The following is a 6,970-nucleotide window of genomic DNA, read 5'->3' as shown; positions in this document are numbered from 1 at the left end:
AATTAGTTCAAAATCATCGCGTAAACATTTGAAGAGACAACAGCGTAGTAGTAGTAGTAGTAGTAGTAGTAGTACTTCCCTTATTTTTGCTGCAGTCCGCTGGAGGTCTTCTTCCTGGATCACTTTTGTTAGATTTAAAGGACATTAATTAGTTACAGGTTCGAAAGACTGATGTAAACATTTTAAGTGAAAGTTGAGAATTCAATGAAATATTACTTCCCTTATTGTTGCTGCAGTCCTCTGAGGTCTTCTTCCAGTAGTCTGTATAAATGTTGCCAGATTTGAAAGACATCAATTAGTTACAGATTTCAAAGACTGATGGAAACATTTGAAGTGAAAGTTGAGAATTAAAAGGAAACATTACTTCCCTTACTGTTATTACTTCCCTTATTGTTGCTGCAGTCCTCTGGAGGTCTTCTTCCTGTAGTCTGTATACATTTTGCCACATTTAAAAGACATACATTAGTTACAGGTTCAAAAGACTGATGGAAACATTTGAAGTGAAAGTTGAGAATTAAAGGAAACATTACTTCCCGTATTGTTGCTGCAGTCCTCTGGAGGTCTTCTTCTTGTAGTCTGTATAAATTTTGCCAGATTTAAAAGACATAAATTAGTTACAGGTTCAAAAGACTGATGTAAACATCTTAAGTGAAAGCTGAGAATTTAATGAAATATTACTTCCCTTATTTTCTTCTGGGTTGTTGTCTTTGCTGGAGAGAGGGTCCTTCTCACTGGATCATCCTAGAAAGACAATGACATCATCATTGATTTAAATCACTCAATGCAAGTCAGTCACTTAAAAAAAAAAGAGAGAGAGACATACTTACTTTGTTATGCACCTGGTTTGACATGCAGCTTGGTCTGCATCTCAGCTGGATGTTCAGCTTCCTCCCTGACACTCCTACACTACATTAGCTAAGATTAGCGTAGCTAATGTAGTGACAACAACCCAGCAGAAAAAAAACAAGAAAACAAACAAAAAAACACAATAAAAAAAAACCCAAACAAACAATTACATTACATGAATAATAAAAAAAAACATGATTCATTAAACATACATCCTTAAATTACATAATTACATGATAACTTACGTAAGCTTAGCCAATGTAATTCTTACATGAGCTTAGCTATTATATTGCAGCTTACATTATATCTTACACATGCCATTCTCATCTAAATCTAAAGAACAACATGAGTTAAGATTTTACAATGTCAATAAATACATGATAAATATATTAAAACATTTTTAAAGACATTTACAAAATTATTAATTACAAAACATTTAACACACTGGCCCGGTCGCTCTCATCATCTCAAGAGATAATAAGAACATGAAAAAAGTTGCTGACCCCATTCTAAAATAAACAAATACATACATACATACATACATACATACATACATACATACATACATACACGTTTACATTAAACGATTAAACTATTTCCAGCCAAGACATGCCACTGCAACCACATACATATGAAAAACAATTACATAAGACTAAACACACTAAAAGACTAAACAAGACCAAATAGTGAAATAAATGACATCAATCACTAGTGAGCAAATCTCCGAGTGCAAATGATTATCCAAGCAAGCCCCCTGGTACCTACCTAACTCCAAACTAAACCTAACTATCTTCTGAGACGTGCTGGGCTCGAGGCTTCTTTAAAGCAAAACTTCAGTAAACCTCAGCCAAATGACCAAGGCCCTGAAATGCTCACCCCCACCAGAGAAACATGTCTCCACCCAGGATTGCCTCAAAAATAAAAAAGGCAAAATAACAAATAGTACACCGATGGAAGGACAGATTGCTCTGCCCAGCTGGCACACTCCCTAACTAACCAGGGAGATCAACCACAAACTGAAATCAGAAACACTCGGATGCTATACTCACCCGGAGAGGACCACAGCTCCTGGTACACTGTAAAAACGTGGCACAACAGGTCTTGGACGTAACAGCTGGAGATAAGTCATTACTCAGTCAAAATACAATAAACTGGACTGTGGTAACTGTAATATGTTTGGAGAACACCTGATTGAAGACATTTATCAGGATGTGAAATGTAAATGTGATCAATCAGTGTGTTCTTTTCGGTTGTCGAATTTGCTACTAATTGAGTGTAACCTCTGGACTGAAACAAATCTTTGAATCTTTTTTTTCCCTTTGAAAGGTGGTCCTCATTAAAATCGCCACAAACAATGATGTCAAACATGTCCAATGAGTCCAAGAGGTTTTTCAAGTTTTGGAGAAAGATTCCCAGTTGAAAACTTGGCGGTTTGTACACAGTTGCTATTAGCACTTTGACTGGAGCCTCAATTTTAAGGACAACAAATTCCAAATCAGTGACCTGTTGCATGTACCTGCGAGGCTCTGCTTGCACAGCGTCTCTACAGTACATCGCAACTCCACCTCCCTCTTTTTTGGCCATGTTCACACAGCTGTTGTAAGACAGCTGTCTGCTACGTGTGAACATGGTGTACCCCTCCAATTGAAAAATTTCAGCTACAGAGGACCCTGACAAATGTGTCTCTGTAAGGCAAAGCACATCTGCTTGTTGGAGCTCGTGATATGCTTTCAGGTCCACCATGTGACATGGCAGACCCTGCGTGTTGTGGTGGACAATTGTCAAAACCTTTGGCGTTTGTTGTATAGATTTCAAAAACGTTAACAATGGTCTACAGCTCTGGAAAGATGCATGAGGCATACTTTCCAGGGCTGTCTTGATCTTGGGGTCAGCATAAATTTTTTTCTCATCAAAGTCAAGGATGGTGAGACCTTGAAGCGAGGTTGTGCGGCTGAGTGCAACGTACGCCATACCAGGTTCAAAAACACGCTTCAGACACACAACCGCCGATGGCATGGTCATTCCTTGAACTTTGTGGGCCGTACAAGCAAAAGCTAATTTCATGGGGAACTGCCGGCGAACAACTCCTTTCTTGTTACTTAGGTTCTCCTCAGATCTTTCGATGTACACTGAGTCATCTGAGGGACCTAAGATTTTTTTGCGGTATCTCTGTCCTGCTGTAGGATTGTCCAGCAGGAGTCCAATCATCTTCACGCCTTCCGGTTCTCTAATTACAATGTTAGAAATGGTTCCAAATGTACCGTTCACAAGGCCGTCTTCTACATCTAAATTTCGGATCAACATAACGCGTACTCCTTGAGCAGCCATTATGTTGTCGGGCAAATCTCGCTTGTGTCCTTTAATTTCCCCAGACACAAACGTCATGCAGCCAGTTCTGGGGTCTTTTCGAAAATGGTTAAAATGGTTCTGGATTGTGGCCCCAGACTAGTTCAAAGCACCACTGTCGAACAGTGTAGAAAACGGAAGCCTCAGTTTCGTTCAGACTTTGGTACATTTTCCTAACAAAGTCTGGATTCAACTCTGGAGCATCTATTCTAGGCATAGAGCTCCCCTTATCCTTCTTAGTGCCGAATTCTGGGACATCTTCACCATTTTGCTCCTGATCGCGAGGTTCACATTCAGCCAGGCACTCCAGCCGGTCAACTTCAACTTCGGGCGCAAAAGAGTTCCAAGCATTCACGAGAGGACCGCACACCTGAAGCTGTTGAAACGCAGCTTCCATGTTTTTTCCTTGTCCCTCATAACGTTTTTTGTTGTGCCTCACTATTTCCTCTACTCTCATACCCCACTTGTCGCTACACTTATAAAACTCTTCATAAGTGGGGTACGCTTCATCTCTCAGATCGGCGTCGGATCGATGTGGGAGATAAAGTTTCAGCAATCTTCTATAAAACTTCTCTGGAGTTTTTTCCTCAGAGAAGCGAGTAAATCTAATGACTGCTGGTTTTCCTACGATTCTCTTTTGAATAAATCCTTCATTGTTCAACAATGGAATGACATTCGGGCTTTCTGTTTGCCGGCCATAGACTACCCTGTAGTCTGACGCGAACTCGGCCAGGCACATACATTCAAACTCTCGAGTGAGAGGTCTGTTGACGTATTTTTCAGGCAACCCCGACATCCATACATCCACTGATCCAGGTTCCATTCTTTCCAGTCTACTCATAGGGTGACTCATTTTCAGACCTTCCTCGTCGGTCTGAATAAACACCACGTATCGGGAGCACTTCTTGAGGCGTAAGCTGCAGGTACGGGCTACAGCCTCTTGAGCCTGACCTCTCTGTGTTTAGAGTAGGCCTGCATAATTTGTTTCATTTCGTCGCGCTTGTTAACATCAGATGTCTTAACATCTTTGATGACATTCTTAAGGAATTCCGTCATCTCGTGCTCCGGTTTCGCTACATATGACATCATGTACATGATGCAGCTGTAGTCGTCTATGACGTACTGGATGTCCATGTTTGCGTTCCATGCTCTAAGCAAATCAGGATTGTAGGCATTAACCCAACAATCATTTGGATGGCGCCTCAGCATCACGACATGGGTGTTTGCCAGGCGCTGCACGGCGGCAAAGTATTGCTCGTAAGTTAAATTGCACTGGCAAAGCAAGTCTGTCAAACTGCTGAACGAAACGCCTGGATCCATAAGCACATCTCTAACTGGTTGGAGCATTTGTTTAGCCAATTTTTGCATTTCTGCGAGGGCCCTTTTCTGCTCCTCTATTTGCGCTTCGAAGTCTGCATCATCTTGATCCTCTTTTTGGTGGCAATTAATAGTGGGGGGCCTGGTGATGAATGTTTTGTCCATCGGTAGTTTTGGAAAGCCCAACCTGCAGGCTACATTTCCCTTCTTACTGGACTTTGAATGTTTCCTGCTGTGCACCTGAACCTCTTACACTATTTTGTGGAGTTCCGGATCTGTGTCAGGGTCGGGCATTTTGCAACTAATGTATCCATCTATAAATTCCATGACGTGTCTATTGGGGTCCTCGTCAAATTTAGGTGAATCTTTTATCCAAATGAGCATGTGGATGTGCAGGCTTCCCCTGGCTTGGAACTCAACGCGATAAAAATAATCTTCCACCTCACCAATCGGCTGTGAAGGAGAGAGGATGAGGTTCGTCATGAGAGCCTCTACTCTCGTATGAGGCAGATTTTGAACCACTCCGGTGGGAAGGCTCCGTGTGATGTAGCTGCTGCAAAAACACCTGTTAGCATGTCATCCAGAATCATCAAGGACACTCAGAGCACTGAGGCGGTCAAGTTAATTCTGTCAGAGCCCAGTGATCAGAAACAAAGAACACCAGAGACAGAGACCACCAGAGTCCCGAAGTGGTGGTGCGTCTGTATGAAGAAAATAGTCGACCCCCTACCCTCTGGAAGACAGGGCAATGGTTCAGGTTGCGTAGAACTCCCGCCCGTGAGGGAAGCCTGGACCGAGGTCAAGAAGAATGATGAGGCTCAGGATAAGCCTGCACAGACCAAACAGGCTTCGCTGCTAAAGAAATTCCAGTCCTGTTTTTCCACCAGCAGATTTTCACCAGTTTCTCTGAAGGACTTGGGCGATGGTTCAGGTTGCGTAGAACTCCCGCCCGTGAGGGAAGCCTGGACCGAGGTCAAGAAGAATGATGAGGCTCAGGATAAGCCTGCACGGACCAAACAAGCTTCGCTGCTGAGGAGAATCCAGTGCTGCTCTTCCAGCGAGTGCTGCTGTTGTTAATGTTAGCACCGTTACCACGCAGCAAGTAGGTCGTGGATTCGATTCCCGGCTGGTGCCTACTACCCCGTCCTCCCTCCTCCACTTTTCCCACCTCTCTCTCTCTCTCTCTCTCTATATATATATATATATATATATATATATATATATATATATATATATATATATATATATCCCTTTCTTTCCCCTTTGTCCCCCTGAGATCCTGGTTCTGTTCTGACAAACAGAAGAGGTTACTGCTTGGTAAAAGGCAGTTTTTCCTCGCTGCTGTCGCCCAGTGATGCTCATGGGGATCTTCAAAAAGTGCCATGAGATATAACATCTGTGATTACACGTAATCTCAACAAAACTTGGCATAGGGCGTCATGGTGGAACAGTGGTTAGCACTGCTACCTCACAGCAAAGTGAGTTAGACTCCCCGTGTCTGCGTGGGTTCTCTCCAGGTGCTCTGGCTTCCTCCCACATATAACTTAATTTAATGTTAGACATAAGAATACAAATAAATTGGCTGAAATTTAATCTAGTGTTCTCTGTCTGGTCTATGGTCAAATATGTGTTGGTTGCGGTGGTATGTTGGAAAACTTTAATGTCCACATGAGGCAGCTGAGTTCATTACAGAGGGCAGGACCAACAGCATTATGGCAGAAAACAATCTTACCTCAAGATCAGTTAATAGCAACAATATAAATAAAACTGTCCATTGTTGTCCGTGTCATGTCCTGAGACACAGCAAGACGTTAAGATGAGTAACTGGATTCTGAATTCCGGGGGATGCAGCGTCTCCTCGGTCTCTGTAGGTGTCTTCGTTGTCTGCTTGTAACCCTAACCCGCTAAGAATCCAGTTCTACACTCCAATGGGGTGCAATGTAAAGCTCTTATTTTGAAGTTTTAATTCAACCTGCCTCACTGTTCACGCCCAACTTCGTGCTTCATGTCACGTCATGTGTTCACGCCGACCCCAGTGGCCAAGTTACGGCTTTTTGGAAAAGAAGGAATATTACGCCTCCCTTTCAGATAGACAAGGTGGCATATTGCAGCCTTTACCTTGCTGCAAATGTGCCACCTTTTCTATCTAAAAGTGGCTACTGACTGACTTTCTCTCTAAAACAAGACAAGAGAGCCCTTTACTGATGGAGGGACAGACATCAAGACAGCTGCCTGCTGACAAATCCTGGATAATTTAAGAAAGGGGCACTTGAGATATTTAAACAACAGAAACTTAAAATCTCACCTCCAGGTCTCGCTGAAGAATATTAAACTTGTGTTGACCGTGTCTCCCACTCATGAAGACTTGTTTTACCTTCTGCTTTTGTTTGATGCGTCGCGTTAATCTCCCGTTTTCATTTATGTCTGCTTCCGCGGAAGTCACGTAAGCGGACTCATGTGC

The 6,970-nt window shown here is 42.7% G+C and overlaps 2 long non-coding RNA genes across 2 annotated transcripts; one reads left to right on the top strand and one right to left on the bottom strand.

Moving 5' to 3' along the window:
- Positions 1–587: 587 nt before the first annotated feature.
- LOC119033762 lies at positions 588–6,790 on the bottom strand. Its single transcript, XR_005079365.1, has 3 exons — positions 6,242–6,790; positions 828–930; positions 588–741 (listed from the first exon to the last, which is right to left on the bottom strand). It is a non-coding gene; the product is annotated as an uncharacterized LOC119033762 (long non-coding RNA).
- Positions 4,988–5,492, top strand: LOC119033761. The gene is made up of 2 exons (XR_005079364.1): positions 4,988–5,307; positions 5,400–5,492. It is a non-coding gene; the product is annotated as an uncharacterized LOC119033761 (long non-coding RNA).
- Positions 6,791–6,970: the final 180 nt, after the last annotated feature.

Source organism: Acanthopagrus latus, chromosome 15, assembly GCF_904848185.1.
Source record: "Acanthopagrus latus isolate v.2019 chromosome 15, fAcaLat1.1, whole genome shotgun sequence".
Classification (NCBI taxonomy): domain Eukaryota; kingdom Metazoa; phylum Chordata; class Actinopteri; order Spariformes; family Sparidae; genus Acanthopagrus; species Acanthopagrus latus.
This window is presented reverse-complemented; position numbering and strand designations above follow the sequence as displayed.